The 14,420-nt window shown below is 42.5% G+C and overlaps 1 protein-coding gene across 3 annotated transcripts in view; it reads right to left on the reverse strand.

Moving 5' to 3' along the window:
• Positions 1–11,675, reverse strand: part of LOC122716542 (discoidin domain-containing receptor 2-like) — a 141,482-nt gene extending 129,807 nt beyond the window's left edge. For all 3 annotated transcript variants that reach the window (XM_043939725.1, XM_043939726.1, XM_043939723.1), the window contains exon 1: positions 11,016–11,675. The gene's annotated coding sequence lies outside the window, so the exon portion shown is untranslated. The remainder of the gene's footprint in view (positions 1–11,015) is intronic.
• Positions 11,676–14,420: the final 2,745 nt, after the last annotated feature.

Consider the following 14,420-nt stretch of genomic DNA (forward strand, 5'->3'; position numbering starts at 1 on the left):
GTCTGAAGACAACGCGATCTTTTTATCGATATCCTGCCTCTCGTTTAACGAGAAAGAAAGAGAGAGCTTACGACGCAGCTTCCGTCAAAGGACAAAAGAGGATTCGAGACGACGAATAAACACAAGCGACAAATGGAAAATTGAAATAAAAAGTTTTCGCAACGATACGAGATGGAATCTTTCTTTAAACGGGATCCCCCTAATGTTTCTTTGTTCTCCCACGTGATATCTCCCTCCTCTTCTCGAAAAGAGCGAAACATCGTTATCGAAGAAAAGGAAAGGTGGAAATTTATTATCAACGGCGAAAATCTCGGTTTAAATCGTTTCCATCGTCGTACGATGGAAATTCCATTGGAAACGCGATGCTAACTTCACTAGCCACGCTCCCGCCCTCCCCCGTTTTCCACTCCTGCCATATTTTCCCCTTTCATTAGGCGACGAAAGCCACGTGATTAATGGAGTTCGGTTACCGCGCGGTTTTCATCGCGGTACCCCCGACGGCCCCGTCAGTCAGGAGTTACGTGAACCGCGACACAAACGCGTGGAAACGGAAAGGTTTAACGGATGAAAAGGCGGAAAAGGGAAGGGGAGAGTTTCGCGCGTTCGAAACGACGAGCACCACGAGCGTGACTTTGAAAATCGGAAAAAGAGGGAGGAGGGAGGAAAGAAAAAAAAAGGACGACGAAGAGAGAGAGAGAGAGAGAGAGAGAGAGAGAGCTGCAACGTGTCAATAGACAGGATTCTAACGAAGAGACCTCCACTCATCGCTTTGCAACTCTCCCTGTTCGAAACGTCGTCTTATAAACGAGTCGACGCGAGTTCCAAGGCCTTCCTCCTCTCTCCGCGAGGAAGGCCGCCTACTGCGACACGCGGAATCCGCGTATATACGTTTCGCGTGTGAAGAGGAGCGCGCTTGTGTATCCGCGATACAAAACACTTTTATACGAGTCTGCATCGGCAGCTATATGATCCATGCGCGGAGCGACCTCGGCCCCTCCGGCTCCTTTTCACCAGTGCGCATAATGCGATCTCATTTTATTTTGCGCCTCCCTCCGTTATCGTCTGCGTTCGCATAACGCCGCCGGCTGGCGTTCACGAAGAAGGGAAAAAAGCGAGAGAGAGAGAGAGAGGGGAGGGGAGGGGGAAGAGAGAAAAGAGGAAGAGAAGTCTCGTCCCTTTTTCAACGCTTCCTCGTCTTCGCGTAAAGCAAAGTCAAGTGGATTTCTCTCCGACATTCTTGCGCACATCTACGCGAAACTCCCTCCCTCGCTCGTACGTTAATTCGACGTACCTTATATATTCTTTTTCCGACCGTATTTTTTGATTCGCGCGGGGAAACCAAGGAAAAGGATTATTTTTCCCAATTTAGCCGGCGGTAATTCCATTACCGGGATATGAAAGAAAATATTGGAATATTTAAGGAATGTTCAGTAACGGGGAGAAGAGCGTGGAAATAAAATAGAATCAACGGTTACATTCTCTTTTATATAAAAGGCTGCTGGAATCGAGCTTTTCTGCCTTTTCTTTAAAAGTCTTTAAATATATTAACCCCCCCTCCCGTTGCTCTTTTATAAAACATTCCACGCGAAGATCCGTTCTACATACATCCTCGTTTTTTCGATACACGTTGGATCATAATCGGTTAACCGCGAAAACGACGTGAAAAAGTCGCTATCGATCGTTAGGTCGGCGTTCGTAGCCGATGCGTAGAAGGAAAAAGGAGTCGCGTAAACGAGAGCGTATGCCACTGGCCTCGACCCCTCCAAGTAACAAATTGCTTATCGCCACATGCTCCGCTCTCACACCGTACACGAAAATGGGTTGGTTGGTTGCAAACAAACGCCGGCCTCGCAAACACTCTATGCCAATCTTCGCCCATCGCTACGTTCTATGTTTTCCCTTGTATCGGAGGGGAGAATTGTTGCCGCGGTAAAAGCGCACACACGAGCTCACGAACGCAAAGGGAGAGTTGGGCGAATTCTGCGGTCCATTACAAAAAGTCGAGAAAGGATCGTTGCTTCGTTTCTTCCCCCCCCCCCCTTTTTCCAACCCTCCTCCCTTCTTTTCTTTAATATAGACGGATCACGAGCCTGGAAGGCTTACGATACGACGTTCCGCATCCGTATATACACGCGTACACGTTTCCTTCCTCCTTTTGTCCGCCTGCACCGAGGGAGGAGGTTGAGAGATCCCTACCGGACCAAAAATATTCTCCTCGTGCATCGAGACATCCGCGTAGAGGGTTTCGTGGCACGGAGGGGGGAGAGAGAACGTCGTCTATCACGAAGATAGGAACGTAGCCGAGGCATTTGAAAGATTTCAATTCCGTAATTCCGGCCTCTCTCGCGAGGAGACAGAGAGTGTAATCGTCGGTGTAATCCGGCGATTATTCGATTATCCGGGAAAGGGTGGCGGCGGGGAATAATCGCGACGAACGAACGGACCAGCGAACCAACGCTTCGACACACCAACTTTAATTCAATCAAGCGGCGAGATCTCTATCACGATTGATCAATATTTGCCGCGCGATAGTTCCCGGTTATGATTTTCAAGTTTTCGCAGCGCGGTTATACGGTATTCCAGGACATCGATCTCTGACAGAGAGAGAGAGAGAGAGAGAGAGATTTCTGCGCGAAGAAGCACCTTGCGGCTCGGCAAAAATCGCTCGATAACCGATCGATACGATGGACTGCTACTAGCAGGAGGAGAGGTTAAGCTACGCTCGGGGATCCTCGATAAGGAAGTTCGAACGAACGAGCGTGTTACGGGGCGCAAAGCTGCGAAATAGGCGGACCAAAGAGGCGAAGAGGCGTGAGACACGCGAGAGGAGCTGCACTCTCGTTATCTTATATACACCGATATCGCATCATCACGCGTCTCCACCCGATCCTGAACAAATGTTTGCGCCGTGCTGCCGCGGACAGATAGTGGCGGTGGAAGACCGGGTCCCGGGCGGAGAAGTCGCTTCTTCCTGTTTGCCCTCCGTCTCTCGCGCGACAAACGTAGCAAGCGTAGACAAACGAGTCGACGATCGGCGGCCTCTACCACGGGCTACTCGGGTTAGGGGCGAGTTATCGCCTTTCCGAAGTTTGCGCCTAGTCGCAAGAGTTCCCTCCTCGCGCGCTCATAACGCATTATCTCAACGGGGATGTGTTGTATCCACAAGGATGCTTCTCTCTTGCCTCGAGATCCGAGTTGGCGTGTTTGCGCTCCCGGTTAGTCGCAAGCACCGTTACGAAACACCGTTCGCCTATCGTTTCGTCAACGTCGTTAAGAGCTGGTGGAATCGATGGTGATAGACTTCTCTCGATTATAACGATCGCGTGGATGATCGAAAATTTTCCATGGGTTTTTAACTACGGTTTTTCGATGATAAAAAAAAAAAAAAATAAATAAAAAGAAAAGGATACAATCGGATATGAAAATTTTCTATGCTAGGTGAAAGAGAAGATTAATTAGATTGGGGGGGTTTTAAAATGAGGGATTAGCGAGTTGAGATTGAAGAAATATTATACGACGTTAAAAGTAGATATTACGTATAATGGATTATTTCTGAGGCGAGGCACGATATCGAGCTTAATATTCCTGACATTTTTAATCTCAAAAACTGGATCTTTAATTTAATAGCAAAATTTGATATCTTTCGAAGATATATATATATATATATATATATTTCCCTCGGCGTGATTAAAGAAAAAGCTGCGATTGATAACAGGGGCAGGGACGACCGGCTTAACGGCTTCCTGACGTTTCGAAACTCGATACTTGGTTTAATACCGAGATTCCAGATCCCTCTTTCAAAGATGTTCCACGTATCCGCGAACATCTTTCTTCGCGTGGATAAATCACAATTATTTATCTTCAAGCGCGAGAAAAGAACAATTTCGTTAAAAATCTCGCTGCGAAAGGAAAATTTCGAACTCTCACGAATGCGTATTCAACGATGCGTCTTTAAAAAATGTTTCACGGGCCTCTCTTTAAATACAAACAGTAACGTAACGCCGCCGATAGGCGGCTCGCGGTAAACGAACGTTTTCATAATGGGTTAATGCAGGCGCATACATCACACTTGCCACGCATCGTGGTAAACGTTTCTCGTTACTTTGACGCGTGTTGTCCGCGTTTGCGTCGGGGCGAGATAACCCGTAGGTTATGTTGCGTTTAGCGAAAAAAAAAAAAACACACACACACACACACGTGCCTCTCCCTTTTTTATCTTTCCCCCTCCCTCCTTTTTTTTCCTTTCAACCCTGGTACACGACGGTTTATGGGATGGAAACGGTATTAAGTTCCGATAAACAGGAAAGCGTTGGAAGTATGCTATCGACGAGAGAGCATATTTCGCGTTCTAAGACAAATGATGTATCGCCCTTTAGGAAATATATCGGGCGTGAAAGATACGAGAGGCTGATGCGTGTGTGTGTGTGTGTGCGTGCGCGCGCGGAGGAGAGAAATTCGAGGGCGGCGAGGGGATCTCACGGAGACTGGCATCGCCGTCTTTCACCGCGGTGAAGATCGATTCGCGGTTCTAAAAGCATAGGATTGTCGAACGAGGTCGATCACGGTACCAGTTTTATGTAACGTCGTGCCATTACGGTTCTCGGGATGGTCGGGAGCGATTCTATTGGTGGAAATCGGTGGATCGGTTTACGGTGCACGAGGCAGGCGGGCGCTCGAGGGGACGGCTCGGCTCGGAACGACAACTCGAAATAGAGGCGGAGAGTGACGGTTGCGATGATGCGGTCGCGAGACTATTTGGAAAGCCGCCGAGATACGAGCCGTCGGACGAAGACGGGACGGTTGACCTACACAACCCGTTGCCGAACAGGTGCCGAGCGAACAGGTTCCTAAATTAAACAACCTCGATCTCTCCGTTTGGCCAAGGATAGTTCCCAGGGTAAATTTAGCTATTAGTGCGAATGGTGGAAGGAAATACGTACGCACGTATCCCTCCACGATAATTATTCCCCCTTTAAAACCATTTTTCCACCGTTTCCTTTGCGATCTTCGAAAGGAAAGATAAATACCCGTTTTAGAGAGAGAGAGAGAGAGAGAGGTAGGCGGTAGCTTTTTACCTCTTCGGAGTAGTTAAAACACACCCGACCGACCACTCTGCTAAACAAGCATGCCTCTAATTATTTAGGTCGATCTACTCTGGGTAATGGACTCTTTGCTAAGCGGGCTACGACGTACGCGAAACGACACGATTTCGCTTCGCGCGTGCGTGAATGGAGGGGACGGGAAACGGAACAAAGAAGTTTGACGCGTTAATGGTAGGGACGATTAAAAAAGCGAGAGAATTGCTCGACGGTAATAACGAGCGAGCCGGTCGTCGCTCGTAGTGCGATGCCTACGCCCAGATACAGCCTCGTTTATCGCGAGAAATCCCTACAAAAATGTTTACGAGAAACCACTGGTGTTTCCCCCCTCCCTCCCTCCCCTGGGCGGCTGGAATCGACGTGTTAATCGCACGCGACGTTGACAGTACCGTGCAGCACAAAATGTGACTGTAATCTCACGCGCGTGATCGCTCGGCGAACAGGCCGATTATTCATTACGCGCCCCTCTCCCCCCTCTTACCCGTTCCAACGCGACGATGTCGTGCACGCAATTACTCCGGGGCCACGGTTGGATACTCGATAAATATTTTCCGTTCGAGCGAAATTAAGGTTTTCGGTATTAAGGTTACTACCACGCGCCACTACTATCCTTGGTTGTAAAGTGGCGCGATAAATTGCGCCCCCTTCGAGTACGCTCCTTCGAGATGACCCGGTGTCATCGTTCGTTACATCCGCCGACCTTATAATTGCTCCGACGGAGCGAGAGACGGAGAGGGGAGGAGAGTATGCTCCTTCTTAAACGTCACGGTAAATAGTCTCTGTCGGTGGCGGAGTGGAGTGCTTGGTTGCGCGAAAGGTGCTCGGCCGTTGGGAACAGGTTGGATCGAAATGGCGCGACGGTGGTGGTGGTGGTGGTGGTGGTGATGGTCGATCGAGCGGGGCGCAGAAACGCGCGAACGAACGCTCGTAGGCCGACGTAGCTCGGGGCAATCGACAGAGAAGAGAAATTTCGATGCGGCTCGCGCGTTTGTTTGTTCCCGCGAGCTGGCCGGGTAATTCCTAAATAATTACGCTTTTAATTAGGTAACGGGTTGAAAACGGGTTGCTAATTTTCATTTAATTTCTGCCTTGTAACGCGTTCTATTCAACGTTGCTACCACCAACCAGGTTGGCCAGGTTGCCGGTTGGAAAATTTATTATCGCGGACGCACGTAATTGAAAGTTGGCGAATATTTCACGAGATATGCGAGCAATTTTATCCCCCCGAATCCTTAATGAAACCTTATTAACTGTTATCGCGGCTATAAATCCTCGGGACGATCAAGGATCCCGCGCGTTTCTCTCCACAGCGTTTTTAAAATCATCATCCCGCAACAGGAAAGGTTGCTCTTGTTCGTGGACATCGCGCGGTTATGAATTTCGGGCTAGAAAACTCGGAAAATCCGCGTTCGTTTCCGACGATAGAAGCAACGATAGAGTCGATATTCGAATTCGTAACAAGTGCCTATACACACACATATATATATATATATATAGAGGCTGGGAACATTTCGCGATTCTATCCCCGCGGCTGTTCGTTTCGCGCGCGGTTCTTCGTTCTGCATCGGTAAAATCCGTTGTTAATTAATTCACAAACGCACAAAGTGAATAGCAAATCGTCGCTCACGAATCCCTGTGTTAGCGGTTTTATCCTTCCACGCATTACGATATATATATATATAATATATCTATGTACACACGGGATGAAAATACAGTTGCAACTAGTAGGGTGGAAAGACAGGTATCCAAGGGAAATAGAAGGGTGAAGGGACGGAGAATGGGATGGAGGGTAAAGGGTAGCGTTGCTCCGAAAATACGCACTTCGGGAATACATCAAAGGCAAAGTCGGACGTGCATATTCACTCGCCTACGTTAATTTGATTGTTCTGTTTATTTCTGGTAAATGAAATTAAAATAGCTCTACTTCTCTCCGGAGTTTCGGCGACAGAGGGAAGGGGTGAAGCGAAAGAGAGAGAGAGAGAGAGAGAGAGAGAGGGAGGGAGGGAGGGGTGAGCGGAAAGAGAAAAAGAGAGAAGGGTGGACCGTGGAAGCTTATTGCGACTCCACCTTTTTAATTAAAGTTTGAAACTGAACTAGCGCATGCAAGAGGGTTCCGTGGCTCCGAGCGAAGAGGAGTACGGCACATAAAATAGTCAAGTGTAGCTTTCTTCTCGGCCGAGCACTGTCATCCTGCTTGTTTGACATTCCTGCCATTATAAAATGAATGACGGTGCAGCGTTATCCTCCTCCTATGTACCCTTCATTTACTAATGAAATTCAGCGAGTTTGATCGTTTCGATCGGATCTCTAGCGGGGATTCGTGGAAATTTTAGTTTAATTTTCTATCCGAAATTTTTGCGATTTAATCGAATATTTTTATATCGCGGGAATTTCGAAGAATTTCTTCGCTATTTACGTTGAATAATGAAATATTAACGAAATTTTAACATTCTTGGAAACAAGGTTAATTTACGTATCACATCCGTATTTTACGTATTTATTAATAACGAAACATAATACGCATCGTTAATCCTTCCATAATATTACCTCATTTTTCAATTAAATGAAAACTAATCAACGAAAATCACATGTTAAATTGACAAACGTTACATCACCATGGTAACAACGAGTATTCACGTGATGCATGAATAAAGTGCAATTCGCTCAAGTGTCCCGTATCTAATTCACCTTCATAAGCTTTATAGCGGCATTGTGTCGGAGCCTGGAGCAACCATTAATTTCGCTAATGGTTAATCAATAAACAAGCAAGTCGCGAGTGGTATTCCAACGGCGTGTTGTACGTGTGTTCCTATGCTTTTGGTTGATCTACCGTTCGAGGACGAGAGAAAGAGAGAGGAGAATAGACGCAAACAAGACGGTAAATAAACCATAAACCCGCCCCTGACGAGAGGGCATAAGAAAATAGGCACCTGTTCTACTCGATGTTCCGTGCGCACGAGCGTTTGAATGCCAGAGACGGAGGTCGAAGCTAGAAAGAGAGAGAGAGAAAAAGAGAGAGAAGAAAAGAAAGAGCAACCAAAGACGCGAGAAGGAACAGGAAGAGAAATTATCGCGGTAGAAGCGCTATTTGTTATCAGTGCGAAGTAATATAATGGCTCATATGGCCGTTGATTGATGTTCCTACATTTATACAAAGTGTTCAACCCGATCTATATTCAGCGAGGCATAATTTAACTTCAACCCCGTTCTTTGTTGCTCGGGACGAAACTTCACAGACGAAGAATAATATCCTTCGATGTCTACCGAAAATTTTCTTTGAACGATGCGAGCGAGGGAAGAATCGGTTCGAAGGAAGAAAGGAAAAGAATCCTTTTAAATTCGCGCATTAAAATGAAAAAATTACTTGGAGAGAAAACGGCATTCCGCGAATCGTTTCTTTTATTTCAAGCGTATACGCGTCGGGTCGAGGTGGTAAAAATAATATAAATAAATAAATATACGCATTCGAGGCGATTTGAAAATGCGTCATTCAAGTTGCAATTCACGTTCCCGCGACAAAGAGAAGCAATTTTCGCCGGAGCGGCGGCAATATGAACGTAAATACGCCGATTACACGCGATTAATTATTTATGCGGTGGCCGCTTTATTATCGGTGGAAAACGTTTGTAACTCGTCGATTGTGCGAAACCGGCGTTCCACGAAACACGCGTATTATCTTGGAAAGATTGGACGACGGACCGTGTCCGCGAGCGCGAGAAGAATACGAGATTTATAAACCAACGCGTGAATGGATAGCGATCGTATAAGTGGTTGGTAAGGAGTCGTTGACATGAAGTACTAGTTTGAACGTAGAGTGACGTGCATGGTACACACTGTGTTACGCGAAGAGAATCGCTTATCGTGCGGAAGCAACCAGTGGTGCAGCAGTTTCCACGTGGCCTTATGACAAGAATTATGTCTCGTAACGATTAATATCATCCGGACGTGTATAACGTAGAATTAAGCGAGTCCGATATATCTCGAAAAATAATAAAGATGGAAAAAATTATTTACAAAATGATCCTGGAAAATTTTGCGAGAATCACGTTCGAATTTTTAATTGGAATTTCTATATTTTAACGTATATATTCTGGTTAAAATATATCTTGAAAATACTGTGTATCCTTTTTATGAGTTTAAATCATTTTTTCGTATCTTTCATATTTTTCGAATATTTCAACGAGTTTATTTAAATTGTATTCACTGTGTATACGTGCGAGGACGGAATCGTTCTTGTTATATATTCGAGAGATTCGAGAAACGGTGCACGGATGTTCTTATCCTTTAGTTGTGATACGACGCGAGATAAGTGTACGAAACAGTTGCTAAAAGGTAAAAGATACGAGGAAACGCGAGTGAAACTTTTTTCGCGATTTTTCTTAGAACTGAATTGTGGATACACAATTCTTGGAATTCTTATTGTGTACGAAAGTGAGTGGAGCTAGAGATAAGAGTTTCTTAAATACGCGAAATGTTGTGTTTTTTTTTTTTTTTGTTTATATTCTTGTTATATTGCGTCTATTCGTATGCTTTCATTTCGTATTCATTCGTGATTATTCTGATTTTATTTCGTATTTTTATCGTCGCGAATAATTAAAAATTAAAATGAAATTAATAGCAGAATAAATTCAACGACTTGTATTGTGAATTATTTTGAAATCATTATTTATTTATGAAAAATTTCGGAAGAAAGTATTTTAATATTTCGCTTTTAGTTTCTGGTTCAAAAAATGTGAATATTCTACAGTTTTTTTATCGTCGAATGGAGGAAAAAATTATTTCAGAGCAAATATCTCTGAATAGAAAAGCAGAGTTGGATTTTCCATAGGTACTAATTGAACGAACCTCGTCTACTTAAATAATTTAAATAAAAAGCCGTTTCGTCATAATTCTAGATTATTCGAAAATTAATATACAGAGCTTATAAAAGAAGAACTTTCTTATTCTCATAATTGTAAAATGTAATAATAATATCGTATTTAATTGCAAAAAGCATATTTTTTTTTAATAATATCTACGAAATTTAGAAATAAGATAAAAAAAATTGTATTATATATATATATTTCATTATTATATATTTCATTATTTGAAAAAATACGATTTAGAGAGCAGTTGGGTCGACAGATTTATGCGTATAATTCGTGCGACCGTAGAAAAGTACGTTACACATTCTCAACCGTTTTCATTATATATTTTATTTCATTATATATTTTAATTTATTATAACTCATTATTATTATTATTACTATACGGAATACGGTTTTTGTATAATTACTTTCTACTCTATTAAAAAAGAAATAATCATTCGATTAACAGATATCTGTTAGAAATATTTTCAAATGATATCGCCATTTGCAATTCGATAAATGGTTGAGAATGTGTAACGTACTTTTCTACGGTCGCACGAATTATACGCATAAATCTGTCGACCCAACTGCTCTCTAAATCGTATTTTTTCAAATATTTGTACAAAAATTTTAAGAAATCCTTTGAAAATAATATCATCTTTTCCTAATTTTAACAATAAATTGTCTATATGTAGAGAAATGAAAGATATAGAATGTATTTATGCAATTGTAAAACAGAATATACATCACGTAGCATATACTTATGCCGAGTGTGTCACGAATACGAATACGTTACACGTTCTAATATACATGAAACGACACACATGTATCACGCGCAGTATTCAAACGGAAATTCAACTTTATCGGTCTAAGAATATTGGCAGGAGGTAAAGGAAACACGTCGCCTTGTGCACGATCAAGAATTCTAAACCACGCGTCAGAATGGAAGTCTGTCGAACTGTCAGTAACGATTGGAACTATCCTTCCTTCATAAAACGGTCGAAATGGTGTCGAAGAACCGAGGAAAGCAACGAAAGTGAAAGAGAAAATAAAAAAAAAGAGACACTCACGTTTGGTGACAGCAAAAGTAACCGGTGTTCCTCGCGTTTTTGCGTCGCAGAATGCGTAGTATTGTTGATTTCCCCTTCCTCGTTCTTTCGAGCACTGTCTCCTTCGTTATGTTGCAAAGATATAAAGTATCACGCGCGTAACGTATAACTTCGCGACATGACACCGCACAGAAATCACTGATAAAAAGCTGCGAACGATTCACGATCCCCGAAATTACGTTTTATAAGACTGTAAACGAATAAACGTGCTTGTACGGTTTTCGCGCGTTATCACGAACGAGCGTGGGTACGGCCAATCGACGAAGGCAATGCGTACCCCTCGCGACCCCGTGACGAACTGAGGATCGCGCTGGCGGCGCAGCGCCACCGTGACCCGTGGCGACACCGTAAACTAAACTTGCACCCGTATATACCGCCTACCGTGGGTCCGCACACGCGACTACGAAACGACTATCTTCAAAGTTTGAAAAAGTTACTCGTCCTTCGCATTTTCATTTCACGTGACACGATTTATCCGATCGTAAAACGAACAATTCGATCATCTTTGTAGTGCTTTTAAACTTTCGTTCGAACTCGTGCAATGGATGGATCAACGGATCACGAAATATCAACATGGGTCCAGGTTATCTTTGTAAATAGAAACAATTGTTCTAATTCTAATTTCTTTTTGCTAATGACGATTGAATTTTCATGACTTTCAAAAACACGTAATGATATTGTCTATTAACGTAATGAACAATCAACGTGATCAACGTTTTATGTATTACACGTACGTGTATGTGTCCGTTGTGTGTTCTTAAACTACGTAAAAGTGATTCGTGCAATCAAAACGAAAGACGATATAGGTGGAGACACTAGATGATAGTTATTAGCAACCATCTTGAATTTCGACGTTAGGTTAGAAGATTAAAAAGAACTAAAAAGTGATTCTACGTTTCTAAGAGATATAAATACAGTTTTATTTGTATCATGGTTAAAGAAGTAACAAGATATACAAGGAACAAACTAACACGTACATGTATAAATTTATAAGGTAAGAATTTGATTTTATAATAGTCGCAATTTCTTTGAGAAAAAATATGTACCTATAATTTGTATCGTACAATGTGTCCATATAAATCAACTATTTTTTGTACTTCTTTCATATGTCTTAAAACTTTGTAAATAATCGTATCGTTCGATTTACGAGACTCGATCTATACAGCTATCAATTCCTCCACAATTCCCCCGTTGCTCTCTTCCATAAAAATTTAACAATGAACGGATTTCAAAATTCGAACGCCGTGCTTCCAACGTCTATCTGTCATTTCTCTTTTTCCTCCTTTTATCTTTTACTATATCGACCAATATATTTCCACGAAACACAATTTTACGACTGACCGTGGTTTTTCATCCATAATCTTTTCTTTCTTCGATTGGATTTTCGTCATTTCAAATGAATTCGAGTTACCGCATCGACTTCGTTATTACTCCGTTTTCATGACTGTAACTTCGTATATGAGAGACTACGCCGTATTCCTTCTTGTACGCGTTTTACGATTCACGGTAGACCCCGAGGTCTGATTCGGTTCGTCTGGCGCGACGAATGTCAAACGTCGACGCGAACATTCAGCGGCTCTGTAGAGGAACGAACGAAGCGTATAAGAGGATTCCTTTCAAAAATGTATCCTTGGGGCAGCTCGTGTAACGGATGTTTTGACATATTAAAACGAAAAAATACGAGTAAAATTAATTTCATACAGAAATTCAATTTAACATATGTACTAATACATTATTAAAATAAGGTAGAATATATTACATTTTTTTTTCCTCTCTTCCTTTTTGCATAATCGAATACGAAAAAATGATTATATCGATTATTAATGATATCATACGAAATAAATAATCACCGGACCGGGAATTTTTATGCATATTCATATTTTTATGAACATAATTAATGAATCGGAATTCGAATAAAGATTATTTTCGTTCTTTAAATATTCCACCTAACTGATTATACTTAGCATATTTTAAATATCAATTTGCACGAGCATTCTCATAATGTTTTCACTCCAAACGTCTTAGACATTTATCGCGATATAATTTTTTCGACAAAAAGGGAAAAAAACAGGCAAAATTGTCGCGATGTAAGAACGCTTAAATTACGGTATTCACCAACAATGTTCACGCTTCTGGATATACGCCCCGGCATTGAAATGTCGCGGTAACGCGATTGTGAACAATATTGCATGTCCATGAATCAAGCGTACCCATTCGAGATATTGCCCCCTATTGGCTTGTGTATGATAATGCGTGCCGATAGTACGAAATCACTTCAGAGAATCAATCAGCAGACGTGTCGTGAGCATCTGAACGGGGCATAAGGCGTAAGTACTTGTACAACGCAAACAATCTTGCGCGCGACACGTGTATATATGTATATATATATATATATTCGCGAGGCGTGGTTGATACTCTCGTACGCTGACCTTATCCATGTATACACCCTCTAATCCCATTTAACTCGACAGGCTGTCGTCTTTAACAGTTTCTCCGACTCGTTCTCAGAAGTGTTTCCTTATTGCCGTCTTCTCGTTTCGAATCGACGGCCTGCACAATATCTCTCGCACGCGAGTGTAACAGTCGTAAATTAATAATTCGATCGTTCGTTGTAATATCGCGCTACGTGTTTCTCGCTCGACTCGTATCGATATCATCGATCGTAGATTCACGATGACACGATATACACGGGATAAGTATAATCGCGCGAGGGGATATAAGTCGTTTACTTGGGAATCGATTTTTTTTTTTTTTCGCTTCGTCCCCGCGTGATGCGATCAGAAATGTGGAACAAGATTTCCACGGAGTAATTTCTTCCTGATAAGTGGCCGGAGAGTCGAGCTTATCCGACCTGGTAGAAAAAGAGAAGCCGGAATTGTTTCTACGAAGTACACCGTCATTACACTCCTACCTTTCTTCCGGGAGCTTAGATTTAGTGGCGCGCGGAAATAAACGCTTTCGGTGTAGCGAACAACAAGAATCATTTTTTACGGCAGTGGCAGACTTATTCGGGCGGAGAAGGGAACTTTTATATTTCTGCTCAAATTGTATGCTATTAATTAGAAAGGGGATAACGGTTGAGAACGTTGAACGGTGGATTTACTTAATGTTGTGTAGGAAATTATTTTGTAAATCATTCTCATAATTGTAAACGGTTTGCAGGTGAAATTTTCTCGATATATATATATATATGTATATTTGGTTTAATTCGTAATGATCTTTCGAAGAATAGCTTTTTTTTTTATCTCGATGAGTAATTTTTAACGATTCGTAAATAACGCGAGAGGAAGCTGCACGGATTGAAAACTTTTTCTCGGGATTATAATTTGCGCGGAAATTTTACGCGCAATCCATTAACAAAAGCTG

Source organism: Apis laboriosa, unplaced genomic scaffold (genome assembly GCF_014066325.1).
Source record: "Apis laboriosa isolate Shangri-la unplaced genomic scaffold, ASM1406632v1 scaffold47_cov149, whole genome shotgun sequence".
Lineage (NCBI taxonomy): Eukaryota > Metazoa > Arthropoda > Insecta > Hymenoptera > Apidae > Apis > Apis laboriosa.